The sequence below is a fragment of the Lissotriton helveticus genome, chromosome 6 (genome assembly GCF_964261635.1).
Source record: "Lissotriton helveticus chromosome 6, aLisHel1.1, whole genome shotgun sequence".
Lineage (NCBI taxonomy): Eukaryota > Metazoa > Chordata > Amphibia > Caudata > Salamandridae > Lissotriton > Lissotriton helveticus.
Genome location: NC_136067.1, coordinates 332,712,415 through 332,735,752, shown reverse-complemented (window position 1 = coordinate 332,735,752; position 23,338 = coordinate 332,712,415). Strand labels below are relative to the sequence as shown.

At 45.0% G+C, this 23,338-nt stretch overlaps 1 protein-coding gene across 3 annotated transcripts in view; it reads right to left on the bottom strand.

Moving 5' to 3' along the window:
* NBAS (NBAS subunit of NRZ tethering complex) overlaps positions 1 to 23,338 on the bottom strand; it is a 2,361,081-nt gene that overhangs the window by 1,310,709 nt on the left and 1,027,034 nt on the right. The window lies entirely within an intron of this gene.

Genomic DNA, 23,338 nt, shown 5'->3' with positions numbered 1-23,338 from the left:
GGCGACCATGACCCGAGGGCAGTGGCGGCCCGATGGTCTGCTGCTGGTGTTCCTGGGTGGCTACGCGGCCATTTGTAGATGACTGTTCAGCCTGCGAGCTTTATCAATGAGGGAAAGGGTCTGTACTCATAACTGTTAGAAATGGGATTCCTGGTTGGCTGAGGCTTGCGCCAAAGCCAGGCAGAAATCACCACTCTAGTCAGGGCAAAGGGGAAATACACTGTAGATAACCCCTGCTCCCCCCCTTGGTAGTTTGGCACGAGCAGACAGGCTTATTCCCAAGGCAATGTGTAAAGTATTTGTTTCAACACTCACAGTAATGTAGCGCAACACCACAAATAGACACTACACGTATTAATAAAAATATAAATTACTTTATATTGATTAGGCAGATCAAAACGTCATAAACAACACATACACAATCAATCTTGTTTTAGAAAATGTTCCTTTAAAAATGTTCACTTGAGTAATGTCTTCTTAGCACTGTTCACTTTATCAATTTTTTTTTCTAGAAAAACGTACTTGTAGGGATAAAGGCACCTATAAGCTCAGACTGGCTGTGAGCCCTTGTTGCTAGATTGTGGAAAGTTAATACAAATCAGATTCTCCTTAACCAATCCGTTCCTTCGACAGTGAGAATCGCTAACAAAATGGTGCTCTTGACTACAGAATGCAGCCGCTGTAGTACGGAATGTCTGCTTCGCTCTAATTCAGGAAATCACCCCTAGCAAATGCGTGTCGCGCGCCAGTCACCATAAGGACGCTGCCCTTATATACGGCTCTCGCTGCACTTTAAGTATTAAGTAAAAAGGGTGCTGTCCTTTTAAATGCCCCCGCTGTACTTGGTACAAAAAAAAAAGATGAAAAGGACGTAGTCTTTCCCTGCTGCCTCTGCGGTACTGAAGTCACCCTGTCACGAATGAGAACAGGTCTCGGCAGTCCTGCAACCCAACTCAGGCTGTGGCTAACTTAGCGGCTCAGGCCCTTCAGCCTGATCGTTACCTGGGGGGGTTGTTAGGTCTCGCCTATCCCATTCCGCAAGGAATGGATGGGGGAGAATTATAGTAGGCAAAAAAGTTCTCAAACCATCGGCGGATTTAAAACAGTTCGCGTGAACACAAGCACGCGCTTTTCCCCCACATTGGCTTTCATCCTGGTTTACACTTCCAATTACCCTACCCCTCCCACAAAGCAAGCCAAGAACATCAAAGCGACCGGCCGCTTTGAGTCCATTTGCCACCCACCATCCACTTCACGCGCTCCTGTTGTGTGCTCTCCATTGAAGCAGGCACCACCGCTGCCCGCTTTCTGCAACCCTTCCTCTTTTTAGTTTGTGTTTGAGGCACAGTAGGTAATATTGTTTAACTCTGCTTTTGAAGCACAACGCATATGATGTTATCTTTAGGCTATATTTTTGGGGAGCACAAAGGGTAAGATCACCTTTAATTGTACTTATAATGCACACACCTACAAGAACTTTTTTTTTTTTAATCCAACAACTTCGATGTACTTGTTTCCACCACCGTGTCACGCTAATTATGTTTCCCTATTTTTCATTTATATTTTGAACGCCCACAGTTTAATGTTCATTGCATCATGCTGATTAGATTTTCTAAATATCTATATTTGTAATACCAAGTTTTGGTAACCTTTTAATTTACACAACTATAACCTATACTATGTTGTGTTTGCACAATTTTATAAGCACACAGGGTAAGGTGACCTTTAACTGAATCATGATATTGTATGTATTACTAAACTGGCACACAATTTTCTAGAGTGCAAACAAAATATATATATGTTTGGGTGCCGTCTTGGTGGTAGTCTTCCCAGCCTTTAATTAAGGGCAATTCACTGAATGTTTATGGTGAGAGACAGAACGTATTTGCGGCTCCCGATAGTGATCGTTCGTGCTATGCATCACCATTTACAACACAAGTAGACATTCTTGAGTCCCTTTTCACACCTAAATCCATCTCGAACCCTTCTTGCATAAACTACAATAAGGTGTGAACGCTTTCCAAATGGCTGGCATACAGGCAGCTGACGAGCTCAGTGTCTGTAACCTCTGCCCCACAAAGTCAACAGCATCGCGTTACCAGGCTCATTCATGTTTAAACATAAGCTGCTGTTCCCGTTCAATGCAGCGGGAAGCCTTGTGTTCCAAATTTGGTGATGGTTGTGTCTTTTCACAGCTTGTTTTTGTTCTAGCCATGGAACAGACACTGTGCTTTATATTTTAAGCACCGCGCCCCTTTTAATGGTTTCCTGCCTCGGCTACGGATTTAGCTTAACTTAAAGTGCACTTACTTCAAACTCACTCAAAGGAATGCGCTCCCCCGCCCCCGCAATGCCGAGAGCTTGTTTTCCAATGCCCCCCTCCTACCCTCCACCACTGCCAGGTCAGAGGAAGAAACCTCCCCCAAACCTGCATGCCACCAAACCGACGGACACAGCTTCAAAGGCTTCAGCCCTCCACTCAAACCTGCCTGCCCTGCAGGATACCAACGGACGCGGCTTCAAAGCGCTTCAGTGCTCCACTTAGCCATGCGCGCGGCACTGGCACAGTTTCCGTCATTCCTTGTTCTTAGTTGTCACCATGGCACAGGCGCCGCAGTTTATATTTTAGCACAGCGCCCACTTTTGAAATGTAATTTCCTGACTCGTGTTTTTTTTTCTTTGTTGTTCTAGCCATGGCACAGACACTGCGCTTTATATTTTAAGCACACCGCCCCTTTTAATGGTTTCCTGCCTCGGCTACGGAATTTTCTTAACTTAAATTGCACGTACTTTGAACTCACCAGTTCCACCTGAAACCACTGACACAAATTAAGGACAGCATAAAAGTGTTTCATGCTAAAGTGATGTCTGATTTCTATCTTGTTGAAACATTTAATTACCAGTCTATTGTTCTTTAGACGCGTCTTTCCAGATTGCAGGAGAGCGGGAATAAATGCAGAGACCTTCGTTTTCATGTCTCTTTTTCAGAAGTGTTCAGGGCAGTGAGTGAAGAGGTGGCTAATTGGCTTTTGTGGCCTGTAAAGGTTGTAAATAGTTTAAAAAGACAATCGTGTTGGATTGTGCTGCATGTAAGACTATGTTGTGAGCTGACACTGGATAAACTACCAAAAGTTATCCAAGCCCAATCTAGGAAAGGTGATGCCCCACACACAACCCCCCCACACACACCATACACACACCCCCCCCACACACACACAACCCCCCAAACACATCCCCCCACACACACAACCCCACACACACACACACAACCCCACACACACACACCCCACACACACACACACCCCCACACACACACACACCCCAGACACACACACCCCACACACACCCCAAACCCCCCTACACACACCCCCACACACACATTACCCCACACATACACAACCATCTATCTATTGCCCCCACTCTATCTGTCTATCGCCCTCACTCTATCAACCTCACTCTATCGCCCTCACTCTATCTATCGCCCTCACTCTATCTATCTCCCTCACTCTATCTATCTATTGCCCTCACTCTATCTTATCGCCTTCGCTCTATCGCCCTCCCTCTATCTATCTATCGCCCTCACTCTATATGTCCATCTATCTATCGCCCTCACTATCTGTCTATCTATCACACTCACTCAATCTATCGCCATCACTCTATCTATCATTCGATCGCCCTCACTCTATCTATCGCCCTCCCTCTATCGCCCTCCCTCTATCTATCTATCGCCCTCTATCTATTTATCGCACTCACTCTATCTATCTATTGCATCCTCACAGCATCACTCAGCACCAACACAGAATCACTCAGGGCACCACAACATCCGTCAGGGGCACCACAACATCATTCAGGGGCACCACAACATCACTATGCGCTACCACAGCATCACTAAGCACAACACAGCATCAGTCAGCAAACAACAGCACAACTCAGAAACAACACAAAACTAATCAGCACAACAATAGCAACACTCAGCACTCCACCCTCCAACTCCAAATCCACCTTCCAAATCCACACTTAAAATCCACCCTCCAACTCCACCCTCCAACTCCACCCTCCAACTCCACCCTCCAACTCCAACTCCACCCTCCAACTCCAAATCCAACTCCACCCTACAAATCCAAATCCACCTTCCAAATCCACCCTCCAACTCCACCCTACAAATCCAAATCCACCTTCCAAATCCACCACAACACCACCCTACAACACCACCCTACAACACCACCCTCAAAATCCACCCTCAAAATCCACCCTCCAACTCCACCCTCCAACTCCACCCTCCAACTCCACCCTCCAACTCCACCCTCCAACTCCACCCTCCAACTCCACCCTCCAACTCCACCCTACAAATCCACCCTACAAATCCACCCTCCAACAACAACTACACACTCCACCCTCCAAATCCAACATCAAATAACAAACTCAAAAAACAAAACCACAATCAAACTCCACCCTCCAAATACAAATCCACCAAGTTATTTACATAAGTTTTAGCATATACCATAATACATTACAATAACTTTTTATTTCAAAATTGAATTCATACATTTAAATAAAAGCCATTGTTATTTGTAATATCAATACATACAAGTCACATACAAACAACACATATTGTATTACAATTGCTAAAGGTGTCACATTTGAAAAATTTAAAATATTGGCATTGTAAAATACAAAACTATTAATTCCTATATTTTGTGTATACAAAAACATAAATAAAGAAACATTATCTACAATACCAAAACATCACACTTTTCTAATGCGAGACCTATTGCATTGCAAATGCTTGTTTTTACTTCCGACACCTCTGATCCCAGCTCCCCGAGCCTACCAGGGCCTCGGACGGCCCCGTCTACCTCCTCTCACTCCTCCGAGACAAGCGCTGGCTTCCTGATTCGACAGGAGTCTCCTGGTCACTAGGCAACAGCCCGCGGCCTCTCACAGGCACAGGCTGGGCTCAAGTACACGCCCACAAAAAAGCCTCGCAGCTGATCTGGTCACGACGCGGACTCTCCCTTAACACCACCTCACAGCTGCTCTTATTGCGGCGCGGGCTTTCTCACCACAAGGCCTCACATCTGATCACGTGGGCAGCACGAACTAGGGCTGGCAGTGGTGAAAGCTGGAATGCAGAGAATTACCGCTTCTTCTTGAAGGGCTGGCAACCTTGACAATCGGGGGCCGGTGGGGAACAGATACCGGCCCTCAGTGCACTTCTTTGATCCCAGGCCGGTGGCGGCGAAATAAACACTCAGCACTCTGGGGCAAAGCAGACTCCCCGCATGTCGTCAGCCGGGCGCTGGTTTGCACAAAATGTTGAAGGCACGATCCTGGGGCAGAACACACTTGAGGCTAAGCAGACCTCACGACCGGTCCCAAACTGTGTGCCGACATGCACACTGAGTCTCAGAGGCAATCCGATGGGCCAGTCACAGATCGGCAAGGCAGTCTTCAGGAAGGGCACAGGCTGTGCGCACAGACACACATACAGCAGCTCGATGGATGTTTTTCTTAAGAACTTTTGTATACCTGAGTTCCCAACAGGAGGCAAGCTCTTCTCAGGACCTTGGAGATAGGCAGGCTTCAGAGGGGCAAATCACACAGCACAGCTCCTCTTCACAGCAGACAGTCCCTTGGCCCTTTTCCTCAGTAGTAACAGCAACTGTAGGTCAGCTTCCAGACACTCAGCAATGGCAGCACTTTTCCCCAGTCTTCCTGGCTGTTCTTCTTTGGCTGGGATTCCTTCTTGATCACGAAGTCTTTCCTAATCTAATTTTACTGGGGTCCCAGTCCTACTTTTATACCCCAAAAGTCTTTGCTCTCCACGTGTGAGGGGTCCAGGATCCAGTCCCAACCAGTTCTGGGCGCCTTCTGCCAGGGCAGTTCTTCTTCCTTTGTGAGTGTGGGCCAGGGCTATTAGATGCACTGCAGGAGGTGGAGCCAGCATTGTGGAAGGCAGGCACAGCCCTTTTCAGGCCCAGGTACAACTCCTCCCACCACTCTAAATGTAGATAGGTCTATTCAGCCTAGTGCTGACACCCCAGCCTTCTGCAGCCACCCCCAGCCCCTATCACTCACTAACCAGACAGTCAATACACAAACAGGCAGAGGTACACAGAAAGGTTGAACAGGAAAATAGCCACTTTCTATAAGTGCTATTTTAAAACACAGAATTTAAAAACCTTCTTTCCTAAAAGATGCGTCATCAAATCATGAGTTCAGGGATACCAGACTTCAGCTTTCCTTCTTGCTCCTATGGGGAGATTTGCAGGTACACATGGGACACAGCATTCCCCATGCTATCCTATGGGCAAGATGGGCGATCAATAGTGAAAAACGAAATTGGCAGTATTTCACTATCAGGACATATCACCCACACTAGTACATGTCCTATCTTTCACATACACTGCACCCTGCCCAGGGGGGTACCTTGGGCCTACCATAGGGGTGTCCAATGTGTAAGAAAAGGGAAGGGTCAGGCCTGGTCAGTGTGTTCACTGGACAACATGGCAGTTCACAGACTGCGCACAGGCACTGCGGTGGCAGGCCGGAGACACCATTTTAGGGCTACTCATGTGGGTGGCACAATCATTGCTGCAGGCCCACTAGTAGCATTTGAATTACCAGCCCTGTCACACTCAGTGCCCTTTACTAGGGACTTTACAGGTAAAACAAATATGCCAATCATGGATAACTATTCACAGTAATAATTTACAGGGAGAGCATATGCACTTTTGAACTGATCAGCAGTGGTAAAGTGCTCAGAGTCCTATTGCCAACAACCACAGGTCAGGAAAAACAAGGGAAGAAGAAGCAAAAAGTTTGGGGATAACCCCACAAAAAGGGCCATTTCCAACAATAACCTATTGAGCTTCACAAGGTCTTCGATCTCCAGGTGAGAGCTGGCTCTGTCCCCTGGTGAGTAAGCCTGCTCATTGGCTGCAGACACTTCGGTGCGATGTTTTGAAACTCTTCAGTGCTTAAGGAGTCCACCGGATCTTTGCCCCTGCTCCGCGACATCTCCAAGTGTCGGGCCAGACAGTCACAGAGGGTCTTCCTCATTCTCAAGGAGTGGCAAGTGTCGCAAACAAGCTTGTCATTCTCATGCGAAAGGCTATGGTTACAGACCGTATGAAGATTTGTCTGTGAATATTTTGAGTGGCACAGAGAACAATATCTAAAAGGCGTTCCTTATATCATCCTCGTGACATGTTATGGAACCAATCAGAAGTCCTGAGAAAGATGGCCTTGAAGGGCGAGGCCCCATGAGCGAGCGAGGTTGAATAAGAGGATCTCCCAGGCACAGCTGGAGTTGTCGACCCGGAATGGAAGGAAAAAATGGATGCGCGATTGAAAACAAAACCGATGATTAGAAGTTAGCTGTGGGAACCAAAAAGAGTACCAACGAAGGTCTACAACAGAGCATGGGAGCAAATATACGAACCAGACTGCAGAAAGAAAACAATCTAATAGGGGAGTTGATGCCTATGTGCATTACTAGCAAGAGGATAAATCGCCGAACCTTGTGATTAGAAAGACTTTGTTGCAGAAAAACAACTTGCCCATATCCGAGCCCAACACTAGATGGCAGACGTGTGCACAGCATGTGTATCTACAGCCACACATGCCTCAAGCTTATGCATTCTCATGGTTCAACATCACCATCAATTCTCCTGGATCGAGGGCAGAGAGAACCTGGGCCAGTATTGTAGTGTAGTTCCTATATTCCCAATAGGCTCTGCGCATTGGAATAATATAAACAGCAGTGTAGACGTAGGACTGAGGTCGACTAGGTCTCTACTGACTATATTAGACTTAATTAGTTTTGCCAGCTAGCTCAGAGGTCACTAGAAACTTTCTCGAATAAAGAAGGAGTTTAACTTCCCTGGATAGACAAGAAGGGATTAGCTTCTGACAACCATATAACATGACAACTTTGCTCCCTCAGAATAAGAGTGTATCTCTAGAGTCGTGTGAAAACAATAGACAATTATTTCACTCAGTCAATTGTGCGTACTTAGTTTCACCAGAGTGCAGAGAAATAGAGAGACGGGCGTTTTCAATAAAAGGTGTTGTTTATTGAGCAGTCTTCTTTCTCATGCAAGAGAAATGAATTGCCACATTGCAATACTTAACATGAAGTAAAGTGCGTACAGTAAAAGGAGTATTATGAAATAATACTGTAAAAGCATTGATATGGTTTCTTAGCCATATGATACTTTAAAATAGATAAAATATATACATACATAAATACATTGACTAACGTACTCAACTGGTGCTTCTGACCTAAGCCTAATACGTGGAAAGGAGTAAGTAAGTAGCAGTTTAAGTTAAGTTGGTTTTGCCAAGATTCTGAGTCAAGAATTTTCTTTAAGGGTTTAGTCAGCTCCGTACCTGGGTAATAGAAAGCAGGAGGTCTGGTATCTCTCTCTCAGGACTCGATATCCCAGCAACCCGCAAGGGCGGCTGAAAACACCGGAGCTGGATTTTCTTGGCTGGAGAAAAAGACAGCCTCTCTCTCAGTGCGTCAAAGGGGAGGGGCGGCGTCCGTGGGCTCCCGCATCAGCTGGGCTCTCGGGCAAGTAGATAACTGCTCTGCTCCAAACCACCGTGTGTTTGCTTACGGCAACGTTGGTATATTTATACCTGAAAGGTGCCGGGTTTGACGTAAGGTTGGACATAAGACGTCAATAAAGATGTCACTAACAACTGGCCGTTCTTTCAGTGCTCGCAGGAGTTCTAGGACAAATCAAAACAGAAGCGTGGGGATTTCCCAGGTTGCTGGAGGTTTGTTTTGTTTAAATAACTCGTTGTACTTTCTAGGAGTCTGGGGAAGTAGCCTTGCTTAATTTGGACTGCATGGGCTACGACTAAATATGGATATGATTCTTATGCCTTTATAAGGATATTATTTATTATTACCACATAAGGGCATAGATCAGGTATATCGAATTAGGGTCCTAGATAGAAATACAACAGTATGAGCATCTTGAATTAGTGAGAAGGAGTGGAGGGCTCAATATCTAAACTAGGGGAAGTCCTTCACTCTTCTATGGCACTGGGAAACTCCAGGATTAAAACCCAGTTCCGACGTCCCATATAATGATTCAACAGAATCCTGAAACTACCCCTTTATAAATTCCTCAGGTCAGTCGGTTTTTCAGAACCCTTGATTCTTGTAAATAAATCAGCAGGGGTCCTATCAAAGTACTGACATAGTGGGGCAATTGATAGCACCAAAAGCGAGACAGAAGTAACCCAAAATCAGTCTTGGCCCCACAAATGTTTTTAGTTTGCCATCACTGAGGAATGGTCTTCACACCCCTGGCAGCAAAGTTGGACCATACAGACTCCCTTGCCTCCTTCCTTATCTCCCTATTACCATAATTGGCTTTCTCCTATGTGTTTTACTATATTTTCCCATAAGGGAGGGTGCTTTTTGCCAGCCATATAACATAATATGAAATACAGGATGATTGTTTACGAGGTGTCTTATCTGCCATATAAAGCGATTGAAGCCCTCCACCGCTCCGCTTAAACACATCTACTTAAACCCATTTTGGCTCTAATGTGTCATGGAAAAGAAACCTATATGCACCACTTAAAAAGAGAGCTAATACATTTCAAAATGAGGCCGCTTCAGGCCCCCATGATCTGTGGCCACATAAAGTTTCTCCAATGTCAGTCTTGTTTTTTTCCCAAGGTAGACAAATAATTTCACCATCATGGAGAGCTCCTCTCACATTCTTTGAAGGACCTTAAGGGATAGCATTGAAAAAACATAATTAAAGTGAGACACAACTCTAATTTTTCCTACTTGGATCCTCCCTTCCCCCACAGACAAATTAAAAGCTGACCACCTCAATAGATCCTGTTTTATTCTATTTATCTGGAGACCTAGCTTATATTTTACCATAGAATCTTGGCCCCTATTTAGAAGAATACCTGATATTTCAAAGCAGACACTATCCATCTAAAAGGGTGCCTGCCTAGGAATGGTGCAGTCATGGGCTAGGTGAGTGGCAAAGCATTCCATTTTGCCCAATTGATACGGTATCTGGCAAATTCAATAAACCTTGAAATAAGAGACGTAAGATGTGTGATTGTGTTTATAGGATCCGATGAGATCAACAAGATGTGTACAGGAAGGATTTGTGTTTCCTTGCTCGGTATGTATTCCTTTTATGCCCATATCGAATGGCAACTGGCAGGGGTTCACTGCCCAAAACAAAAAGTAGTGGAGACAAGAGGGCAGCCTTTCCCCTTCAGATTTTAAAAGGCTGAGACACTGCTGGTCACTCCTGCCATGGGGTTCAAGTAAAGCTATTTTACTTTCTGTAAAAATCTTGTGCCAGTTCACATACATGCTAGGACCCAGAACAGGTAGCCCCATTCTATACAATTATCCCATCAAATGCCTTTCGGCATCTAGGGAGATCACTGCCTGTTCGTCCAGATCAACACACACCTGCCAAAGAACACAGGTCAGTGATCTCAGATGGGATGTCGAAGAGTGGTACATAACAAACCTTACCTAGTCATTGTGTATTAAACACGGTAAAACAACTTTCGGTCTATTTGGCTAGTATTATTGTCAATATCTTGATATCGATATTGAGGAGTCAGATAGTTTTATAACGTGAACACTCCAAAAATGCTTACCCAGATTAAGGATCAGAGAAATTCTAGATTTATTAATTTCAGGCAAGGTGGGCATCCTAGTTAGTACATTTTTAAGCACCTTACATAGGAAGAGGATTTATGTGATAAATCCTGAGAAACATGTATTTTGTGTTTTAAGCCACCGTGTAGCTACCAGGAGTATGGCTTGTGTCTGTTGGTGCATCAGGAAACATACAATCCCTTGCTTTGATATATCTCTCCCGTTGTTATAGCAGACCATGATCCTATGGGTTCTCTCCAAGTCTAATGGGTAGATTAAAGGCTAGTTTTGTAAATTCTGGGATAAAACAGAGCATAAAGGCCATTATCCGTTTCCAATGTTTCCAGAATGCCAGAGAATCCAAGTTTATCTCACATGGACCAGTGCTTCTGTTGTCAATCAATTGCATTTGCTAGTTTCTGCTTCACAGCAGCAAGTCAGTCTTTCGAGTTGAACTTGGTAAAGGAGCTTGGAGGATGTTTTGCGGTGTTTTCTTAATTAATGAAACCCGTGTCCAGGATGCCATCTGTTCTTTCAGCAGTGTCTTGAGTGCAGCGTCTTGCACATTTCTTAGAAAAATGTAAACGGGGGGGTAGGAATCGGGAGGGTTGCACTTAACAGCTTCAGTAAACAAAAGATGTCTGGACGGTTTTAACATGTGGACAGAAACACAAAATCCTGTGGTATTCCAATCCAGCAGGCATAGCTACCTCTCTAGGTGGTAGCAATCCACTCCTGTCTCACAAGTCACTGCCAAAGCCCTGGGATAGTCTGATTGAGTCAGGGTAAATCTACATAGTGGTGAAGACAACCATTAACTGAAAATATGAGAAATTCAACTCTAGCCACATAATCGGCCACACACAAACAAAGGTAACAATGTACTATTCTCAAACGTACTGTGCTTTGGCTAATAAGGTCTCACTTGAGGCAAGATGCATCCGGTCTGTGCAGTGAAGACTAACACAAAATCCAATGGTTTTCCTCCTCCCATACAGGTGGTGGACAGTTCATCTCAAGCATTACCAGCAACCTCAGCTCACCGGCCCACGCACTTCACAGGCATTTACGGAGTCATGTAAAAACCCAAATAGGGGAGTGTCACCAGAGTCCTATCTACCAAAGAACAGGTTATGTCTCCAGGGTCTGCCAGACTCTATCACCATTGTGTGGATTGTGTGGGTCAATTGACAAAATGTGATTGCTGCAGACGTTTGCATAAATAGAAAGTACACCCCATTCGACAGATGCTCAATCCAAGATGACTGCTGTGATATTTGGAAGGCGACCAGTCCTCTTTTTATGTGGACTGTTCCTTGCTACCCCACCCTGAGCCTTGCACCAATGCTCACCAGCAGCTCACCATGCAGCAACCACCCGCATGGTTAGTATCTCGGAGCTCTGCTGCGCTTATGGATTTGGGAATGGTCAACGTAATGCGCCTCTGTAAGGGTATAGGTTTCAGAGCAGCTCTCCCACTCTTCTGGGGCTGACGTGGCTAAGTGCTTTAATTGTTCATTCTTCTGTGATGGAAGCAACTTGACATTTAGTCTGAGGCCTCAGTATACCATCACTTCAAGGCAACCCAGAGCGGAGCTTCAAGACGACAACACCATATTCCGCAGCATGTGACTACACCACCGTTCCGCTGCAACTCCTCAAACTGGCTCTCAATTCCTCTGGAAATTCTGGTTGAATTTCAGCAACTGGGTGCCATAATGCATTTCAGCAAGAAGCTGGAGTTTGACTAACCTAAAGGTGAGGATAGCAGAGGAGACTATTCACATCCTAAATTCAGCAATCCTCAATGATTCCCTGTCTGGTGGGGGTTATAAGGAAGGAACCGAGGTAAACTCTGCTTGTTGAGGCATTGTTCATTGTCTATGTTAGGCTCTATCATCAGGAAATATGGTTATCTCTACTGATATGCAGATGATACACAACTCATTTTTCACTTGTGTGGATCTTCTTGCTCTGCAAACAATCTCACCCAATCAATATCTGATCAATGTAAAAAAGCTGGAAGACAAGTAGGGGAAAAACAAGATTCTTTTAGTTGGAAAAGATCGTTCCTGATGTCATTCAATCAATTGGCCGCCATCTCTAGGCGATCATTCTGAGTCTCAAACTTAAGTAAAATGTTTAAGCATTAAGAGGGATGCAGATTTAAAATTGCATTTTAAGATTTCATCACAAGAGCCCCTGATTCAAACATCAGAATCAGAATCTGTAGGTCTTGAATCACCTGGAAAAGCAATGAAGCCTTGAGAAAGGTTGTGTCCATTGCCCTCGTAGCCATAGATAGCGTTCCAGATGTATTGTATTGCATATAAAACGTATATAGCGCGAACTGTTACCCTACGGGTATCCTGGCGCTTTGACTTAGAAGATATCCAACCACGAGATTAGACCAATTTATCAGTGGGAAGGCCTAATGTTCAGCCCTTGGGAACAGCCAAGTTTTCAAGTTTTTCCTAAAACAAGTCAGGGAGTTAGCCTGTCTAATATTCTGGGGCAGCTCGTTCCATAGGCTGAGGCAGCAGCACCAAATGCCAGGCCTCCCATCCTGGATTTCTTAAATCTGGTAGTTATTACCAAATTTGCACTAGAGGAACGGAGCTGCCTCTTGGGCTTGAACCATGTGAACTTCTCCTGCAGTGGTACTGGGCCCAAGCCATGTACTGCTCTGAACACAATACAGAGGGATTTAAAGCAGAGTCTTTCCTTAATATGCAGCCAATGAAGATCTCTCAAGGCCAATGCCGTAGAGCAGCGTTTCCCAAACTGTGGTCCGCGGACCCCCAGGGGTCCGTGACACATTCCCAGGGGGTCCGCAGGACTCGAGTGCCTTCCATAATAACAGTAATAAAAACAAAATGCACATGCGCCACAAGAGCTGTGAAATACAGTGCAGACGCAGCAAGACCCAGAGCATTTTGCGGCGCAATGTCCCCTCTTCACTTTCTGCCCTGAATGCAGAGTACAGCTGTGCCTCGTTTTAACGCTAAGCAGCATTAGGCACCTCGGGCCGGCAGGAGGGCACTTCACTCTGGAAATCAAAGATAAACACATGAGTGTTTTACGGCTACACAAGGGGAATTAGCAGCAGCCTTTTTATATGTCTGATTCTAAACATGTGATGAGCGATCAGCTTATTAAATGCTAGTGGCATTGAGGTTCATTTCTGCCGTCAGGGTTGGTTTCATGGAAAGTGTAGCTGCACTCGAGAAGTATAGTCCAAAATATTGAATTTTAACACGGTTTATTCATGGCACATTATAAAATCTATGCACGTATGCCTCATTCTGAAAACCATATTTACCCAAAGCAGTTACAGCGTGATTGGCATTCCTTCATAAACTAAAGTACTTTCCCCTGTAGGATACACAACCCTGCCTTGATGACATATGCTTAAGTTTAAAGCGAACGCACGCATTAAATAAGTGTTTCATTTTTGTTATCAGGCTCATCAAAATGAAAGTGAACAACGCTATGAAAATCCAAGTTGCTTTTTCTAGAAGTGCGTCTTTAGAAACACACTTAAGATGGTCTTGTTAATCTACTTCCTGCTCCGCCCCATCACTGAATAAATGGAACCCATAACTTCAAGGGGCAGCGCGCGTATTTTCATTTGCTCGCTATGGGTGACTCAGTCACTGAGGTAGATTTACCTTTCCTGAATATTTGTCATTCATAGCTCATGAAATAAAAACATTAATGCTTCTCTTGAATCGACAGAAACCAAAAGCCTGCCACTAATGCCAACTGCTTTGTCTGCCATGAATGAGTTAAGTACCTCATGTTACGACTGGAAAACTATCACCTGGTTTACTAATCTGTATTGCTTGTATTTTGCACATTTATGGGTACACAATGCACTTAAAATAACTTACTACGCTGCACTACACAAAATCAGTGTCCGATCTCAAGAAGATGAAGGTGCATCGTTGCTGGCATGGCTTCTCATCTACAGCAAGAAAATGAACAAGAAAATGGTGCAACAGGGCTGAATTATGTTTTCTTTTGGGTCTATGGCTGCTGCGGGGGAAAGGCACATATTCAGAGTGTCAGTTACTGTTACTTGGCAGGCAGGTAAAAATAGATGCAGCCAGTATCAGCAGTAGGGTTTTCACACTGCTGTCCGTTTACCCACTTTCCATAAGCCCATGGGTGAATTATATGTGCGGTCAACCTTTCATCCTGGCTTATGAAGGGCAAAACCCCGAAACCGGTCCTAGGATGCTTGTTTCCAGTCCAAGGTGTACCTGGCCTGGCAGTTTGGGCTGGACGGTTCCCATTGGGTGCACGGTCAGGACTGATTTGCATATGGCTGGGTTCAAACTGGAACGGCATGGGGAGCAAAGGAACAATGGATTTAGGCCCAGATCTTTGTATTGAAGTTATGATTTTATTTCCTTTCCCCACCACATATTTATGTGAAAAAGCGTTCTCAGATCTTATGTATCTAAAAAATAAATATAGAAATTGTTTGGAAAACATAGAATCAGACCTGAGGATTCAACTTTCCGAAATAAAACCAGACATTGAAAAGTTAGTCGCCGAGATGCAGCACCATCCGTCCCATTGAAATGTTTTGATTTTTGTATATTTTTTCAATATAAAATAATAAACGCTTTAGTAATTTAAGTATTTGCTTCGTGTGTACTGTTTTGTGTATTTTTTGCGAATTACAGTTCTAATTTTTGAAATTTATATCGTACAAATTGCTTGGGGGTCCCTGGCTTGCAGTAGTAATTCAGTGGGGGTCCTCAGGAGTCAAAAGTTTGGGAACCACTGCCGTAGAGGATCTACGCTGCCTACTTAACACCAGTTTTGCTGCAATGGACTGGACTCTCTGCAACCCCTGCAAGATGAAATGTGGCGCTCCTAAAAACAGGGAGTTGCAGTAATCCAGTCTGCTCTAAATTATGCTCCTTACTACAAGAGGTAGAGTATCACTAGACAGTAGCGGAAGGATCTGCCAAAGCATTCGCAACAGGGAAAAGCAGACACTGGCTGTTTTGTAGGCCTGTGACTTCATTTGGAGATTATCGTCCACCAAGACCCCCAGGTTACGCAACGTTTTGATCGTAACCATGGGTTCATCCTCGGGCGTAAGCTTAAACTCCAACAGAAGATGTTGAGGCATTCTGGTGGTGGAACAGTATATCACCTCTGTTTTTCCCCCATTGAATTGCAAGGAGTTTTTCCTGAGCCAGCTAGCAGTCTGGCGCATACATTCCTGGAACGTATATATAGACACCGCTTGTTTCCCTTCAAGGGAAAACACCAGTTGGGTGTCATCAGCGTAATTGACCAGGCCAATTCCAAAGGACTTAATGATGAGGAAGAGAGGGCGAAAATAGATGTTAAAAAGAATAGGGCTGATCGCAGAGCACTGTGGCACCCCGTGGCGCACCAGAGACTTACTAGAATTGAAAAGGTGTCATGGTCACAACCTGTTGTCTCTCTGATAGATAAGATTGCAGCCACTTCAGAGACCATCCTTTCACCCCTCTATTTTCCATTCTTTCCACCAGTACTGGATGGCTCACCGTATCGAATGCGGCTGACATGTCCAGTAGCACTAGGAACGAAAAATTCCCATTGACGGCATGCATTCGTAGATTGTCCATTACGGTTGCCAAAGCTGTTTCAGTACCGTGGCCTGGGTGAAAACCAAACTGGTCCCTATCCAGTAGATGGTTATCCTCAAGATAGCAAGACAAGATGTTGCTAACTGCTTTTTCTAGGTTTTTAATCGGGTATGGCAGATATGACATGGGCAAGTTGACTGAGAAACCCAAGTTGTCCAGCAAAGAAAACGCCCAGCGCTAGGTGTGTCAAGATGAGGGAATACATCGTGGCGTAGGGAGCCCCCACTCCAGCAGCTTAAGCGGAGGCTGCCAGTGGGCCCGATGATCTGCTGAACGGTGTACTAGTTGTTTATGGGCCTCTTTTGTCAGCAGATTTTCAGAGAAGGAGAAGCTGCAAATTAAAATACTGCAGGAAATGCAATGAAAGAGGGCTGTAGGCCTGAAATAGTATAGAGGTGAACAAAGAAAGGGAAATAATGAAAATAAGGAGAAAGATAGAAAGGGGGGGTTAGACAGAACAAGTAAGGATGAGAGAGAAAAAGGAATAGTAGGAGGGTGAACAGAAGGTATTAATGACAGGAAATTTGGAAAAAAGGGGAAGTTGAAAGATTTAAGAATGAATCGATAAACGGAAGGATGAAAGGATTGATAGATGAAAGAGTAAACTGGTGAATGGAAGTGAATTGCTTGATTGGTGAACCGGTGAATGTATGGAAGAATAAACAGTTGGAAAAAAAAGTGAAAGGATGGATGGGTTAAAGGACAAGTGGAAGAATGGGCCCTGCATGTTTTATAATGCACCCTGTCTGAAAAAGCTCCATTGGCTCCCAATTCGTCAGAGAAGCCACTTTAAGATCTTGAGCATAACGCATAACTCCTGGTACGACAACGGGCCCAAATACCTCCAAAAAAAACTTAATTGCTATGTCCCCAAAAGATCCTTAAGGTCCAGCAACAAATCATTCTTGACCCAACCGCGTGTCCGGACCTCCAGACACGGTCACCGTTCTTTTTCCTATCTTGCCCCTTTGCTTTGGAACAAACTGCCCCCCCCCCCCACCTCCTATCCATCACTGAACACAAATTATTCCGTTAACCCTTTAAAACCTGGCTCTTTCCCAAGTAGTCCTACCATACTGTATCTAGCTTCACTTGTGGTCAACCGTTTTTGTGCTTAAAGCGCCTTGAGACCTTACGGTGATAAGTTGCGCTATACAAAAACCTTTGACATGACATGACATGACACTGGTTGTCCCAGAAATTGGAGCTGAAACATAGAATTTCAATTGCTGGATGAATGAAAAGCGGAAGGAAAGTACAGAGAGATGGATGAACAGATGGAAGGGTTTATGGATGGATAACTGGATAGATGGGTGAAAGGCACTCTCCTGAGGAAGGTCAGGTTTACTCGTTTTGCTTGCACGGTGTTATTAGAGGTATGTTTCAATGGGGGGGGGGGGGGTGGAGGTCTTACATTTTCTGGCTACTCCCCCTGGGAACACAGATTGCCCCAACCTGAGAACATGTGCTGCAACCACAAACATCACCTTGGCAAAGACTTGTGGTGCCAATGTTAATTCAAACATGAGGGCTCGGATTTGGCAGTGGACAGAGCCCAGAAAAAAAAGCAGATACAACCGGTTTACCTGTAGAATCAGTATTTGAAAATAAGTGCCTGCTAGTCGAGAGACACCATCCAATCTCCCACCGCTAGAAGCAACACAACATATGCAAGAGACAGCATCTTGAATTTCTCCTTGAGGAAGAAAACATTCAAAACCCAAAGGTTGAGAATGGGAGGGAGACCACTGTCTGTCTTGGGGACAAGAAAATAACGGATGTAAGATCCCTCCCCAATCTCGTTCTCTTGAGCCAGTTCCATGGCTCCCTTCCTCAGATGGACCAAGACCACCTGCTGCAGAATGTAGGCGTAGTTGGCTGAGGTGGCAAAGGGGACAAGGGTCTGAGAAGGTGAAGGAAACTCCTGGAAAGGTGGAGTGTAGTCATGCTCAACTAATTCCCAAAAGTTGGTTGTGATAATCCACTATTATGGGTGAAGGTAGTAAAACATCCCTCCTCCCACAAGTGATAGCCCAGGAGGGAGCTACAGAAGTTCTGAGGGTGGGGCGGAGAAAAGGGGGGGAAGAAGAACGCAGTGACAGACCCTGAACCACTAGACCTCTGAAGCAGATCATGAATTGGTACAGATGCTGGTACGGATGGGAAGGTTGGTGCTGTCAAAGGGGCGTTCCAGAAGAAACCACACAAAATATGATGCATTCCTGGTGAAACAAGCGCACATAGGTTAACTAACCCCCCCCCCCACTTGAGCATTTTAAGGGCCAAATTAGCCTTCTCACCAAACACACAGGAACTATCAAATGGCCTGTCAATTCGGTTAATCAGATGATTCAGAAAAGGGGGTGGTGATGAACAGAGTGTCTGAATTAAGCAGACCACTCTTACCCAGTCCAAAGATCAGGGCTTGATCCATCACCGTTATTTAGCTCACTGCCCCATCCCAGCTCAGAACCTGGCTATATGCAAATTAGCAGCGACGGCGACACGCTTCTTCTTCGATGAGTCACGCTTCCAGCTCCTTGCGACAAGCAGTTCCTCAGAAGACCCAAAACAGCAGCAGGCACTTCCACAAGAAATCTGGGGAGCTGGGGTTTGAAGTCTGTTGTCCCTGAGACTTCAGCAGGAGGCAAGCTCTTTTCCAAGCCCTTGAAGATCCTTCACAAGTTGAAAGCAAAGTACACAAAGTTCCTTTCTTATTCCTTTGGCAGTAAGGCAACCACTGCAGGACAATCCCCCAAGCAGCACTTCAGCTTGGGAATAGTCTATCCTCACTTTCTTCAGGTTCCTCTATACTCAGTAAAGGTTTCTTCTTGTAGCCCAAAGTGATCGAAATTCATGGGATCAGGGTCCCAATATTTATAGCCCCAAATCCTTTGTTCTCTGAGGGGAGAGGAGCCTGAGCCCAGTCCAAACCATTTCTGAAGCACTCTGTTTACCAGACTTCTCCTTCCCTTTCACAGTGCAGGGCAGACACTTCAGACGCTCCACAGGAGGTGGAGCCAGCATTGTGGAAGGCAAGTACAGTCCTGGAGCACTTTGTTGACAGGACTCCTCTTCTTTCAGTGTGCAGGGCAGAGACATCAGCCGCTCCCCAAGAAGTGGAGCTAGCATTGTGGAAGGCAGGAACAGCCCTATTCAAGGTTTAGGTGCAACTCCTCCCTCCCATCTAGATGCAGATCTCTCTATTTACCACTGGGCTGACTCATCCTGTCTCTTGGAATCCCCCAGCCCCGTCACTCGCAAAACCAGACAAAGGAATACACAACCTAGTAGAGGCAGGCGTTGGATAGTTAGAAAAGCAAATACCTACTTTCTAAAAGTGGTATTTGCAAACACAGAATGTTAAAACCAACTTCACTAAAAGATGTATTTAATCATTCTGAGTTCAGGCATACTAAACTCAAATTTCTACCATGTTCTCTGAGTCAATTAGGATTATAAAATGTAATAATTCTAACAGCCCGTTCTGGCCTATGGAGAACAGGTAGCTTTGCAATAGTGAAAAACGAAAATGGCTGTAATTCCCTATTAGGACATGCCACACACACCAGGAGGTGGAGCCAGCATTGTGGAAGGCAGGCACAGCCTTATTGAAGGTTCAGGTGCAACTCCTCCCTCCCATCTAGATGCAGATCTCTCTATTCACCACTGGGCTGACTCATCCGGTCTCTTGGAATCCCCAAGCCCTGTCACTCACAAAACCAGACAAAGGAATACACAACCTAGCAGATGCAGACTTTGGATAGTTAGACAAGCAAATACCTACTTTCTAAAAGTGTTAATTGCAAACACAGAATGTTAAAACCAACTTCACTAAAAGATGTATTTTATCATTCTGAGTTCTGGCATACTAAACTCGAATTTCTACCATGTTCTCTGAGTCAGTGAGGATTATAAAATGTAATAATTCTAACAGCCCATTCTGGCCTATGGAGAACAGGTAGCCTTGCAATAGTGAAAAGCAAAAATGGCTGTAACACTATTAGGACATGCCACACACACCAGGGCATGTCTACCTTAAACTTACAATGCACCCTTCCCTTGGGCCTACTACAGGGGTGACTGATTTGAAGAAAAGGGAAGGTTTAGAGACTGACAAGTGGGTGCACTTGCCCAGTCAGTGTGACAGTACCAGACTGCACACAGGCTCTGCAATGGCAGACCTTAGACACATTTTACAAGGCTGCTTCTGTGGGTGGCACAACCAGTGCTGCAGGCCCACCAGCAGCATTTGGATTTACACGCCCTGGGCACACTCAGTGCACTGGACTAGGGTCTGACAAGTAACCAAATAGCCAAACATAGAACCGCTGATTAATACATCAATTTACAATAGGTAGCACTTGCACTGTGGCACTGGATAGCAGTGGCATAGTGCCCAAAGCATCTAACACCAGCAAAAATACATGAGGCAACAACAAAAATGGAAGGAAGACCCACGCCAATGGTGCCAGGTCTAACAGTATTCATCTGTATGCATAGCATCAAAGACACATAAGGATGGCTTTAGTCTTGGGGAAGCACAGGGTTGAGGAATGGTGGTCAGCGAGCACCAAAAGAGCACTAGGAGAAGGCCAAAAGGGTGCCTGCTTATGGAAGTCCAGGAGGAGTACCCTGTGGAACTATGGGGCCTGAGGGTGCATCAGAGGAAGCATGATACAGGAAGCCTCAACTGGATGAAGGCCTTAATCAGCACCAGGGGCTGGAAACTCTGAGAAAGTGGAAGTTGCACAGTACCCGTGGCCAGCACTCGGGCCTGAGTCAGTGCATTAAATGGCGTTGGACACAATAGGCAGATCCAAAAAGTCTTGATAATAAGATGTTTTATTCAGTTTTCCAAGTAAAGAAAGTAACCAGGCTTTACTCTTCTTTTCTCTCTTGTAGGTTTTTCTTTAGATGATGGGATATCAGGAAGGCATACATTTCCCCCTCAAAATAAAGAGAACATAGGTAAGTGCTCGGCTTGTCACACTTATACTTTCACTGAGTCAGGAATTAGCAGAACGTGAAAGACTATCTCAATTTACATAAAATATAAAAATAAAAATAAATCAATGTCTCAGCAATTCTGCCATTTGTAAGACCATGAGATCCATTCTGTCTCTATAGGAAACTGCCTGGAGTATCACATCCCTTTTCTGAGACTAAAGATCTCGGGCTGAGCAACCTTCTTCTCTCCGAGTTCCCAGAGGTGTGCATATACCTGTGCGAGGCACGCTCCTCCAAGAGCGAGGAAGTGTGATTTGCGGAGTCAGCGGCCTCCAGGAGTCTCCTCCTGGTTCATGGGATCTTCTGCTCGGGCTACAGGCAGCACCCCTCCACCCCCTAAACTGCACTCCCCGAATGTGGGCAGAGCTCCATAGCATGTCTTCGAGATGTGACGGGTTCTTCCCTTCTCCACACTACAATCCAGCTCTCTGTGTCTTCCAGGTTCCTTCTTTCACCGCCTTCCTCTTTCTTTATTGGTCACTCACAGTTTCTGACATCCTCTTTGTGAGACATGTCCAGGGTGATGCTGCGAGTTAAAGAGCTCTTAGCTGGAAAAAGCTTCCGCTTCGTCTTGATTTGCACAGAACAATCATTCCCTCTCGTTTCTGGGGTCTCCTGAAAGAGGCTGGAAATAGAGAAGATTGTCGGAAAGTTTAAGAACATGTTCATGTCTTTCCTGCAGTGCTTGAGGAACTGTCTCATGTGACACAGTGACAGTGTCAATGAGTTCCGGCTTTATTGTCAAAGCTTAGGCTCGAGTGAGGCTTTGGGTCACCGGCCCAAGGCCCTACTGCATGAACATCAGCAACTTTTCAACGCTGAACAATCTCCCCTCTTATGCTTAGTGTTTCTGTCGATCTGTCCCTGGACTTGCTAGTCGACAGTGAGCGGGTGAATTTGAAGCGTAGTCTGGATTTGTACTGCGATTGAGCCCAGTGGGTGTCATAGGCCTGCATCATGAACAGCTTTGCCTCCTTCTCCTTAATCAATTTGAAATTTTTCACCTAAGTGCCAGACACTAGAGGCGGGTCTGAAATGGATAGCTGCTAATGGCAGAATTGGACCTATTTGAACCCGGATTTTGTGAAGGTGACATCCTACAGATCTGCGGAAAAACATTTGTTAAAGAGAAAAATGCATTCTGATGATAGCATTCCAGATCCCTCTTGGTAAGTGCAGAAAATAAAGTGAATGTCGTTGGTATGCCAGGGTGGGGCTTCAATGGCACCAGTGATGTAATGTCTGGTATTGTCCTGCACCGAGACGGAGTCGAGCGCCACCTACGAGCAGTAGAACAGCTGTTTCAAATTTTCTGGATCCAGTCCGGCACCTAGATGGCATTTAAAGACGTAAGGAATCTGCAAGTAGAAGCACCCTATCAGAAAAAAGTTAATGGATGTCAGCATTCTGGATGGAAACAAATATGGGCTTCGTGAAGTAACATCCGAGGGAATGCCGGAGTCAACTTGGAGCCATGTCACCACCTGCCAGCACTGAAAAACACAACTCTAACTTTTCCAGATCCAGTCTAGTGTCTGGTGAGGAATCTGGAGGGATAAGTATCCCTTAGAATTTTTGAGATTTAATCTGGATAAATAACTGCTTTCAGACTTCACTGTAAATAAATGTACCTCTTTGGTGCACCACCTCAATTTCAACTGTATTTCCATTTTATTTCTTACAAGTGTGTTCTAGCATCCCCAGTTCTGATTACGCCCAACAAGCAAACGCTCTTGCAAAACTTTATTAAAGCACATCCTTCAACTGAATTTCACGGTCACTGTAAAGTAACATTACTTCAGATCAATTTATTAAGGTTTTTCCTATCCTAAGAGTAGCACAGGTTCACAGTTCCCAGGGCGCGTTTTTACACTTTACACTTTAAATAACCAATAATCCATTGCATTTTATGCTCATTTGGGAAACTGGAAAATGGAAGGCTTAAGAACTTAAAAATAAATGATAAAGGACTCAGTGCTCTTCATCTCAATGCAGCCTCATAAATCAC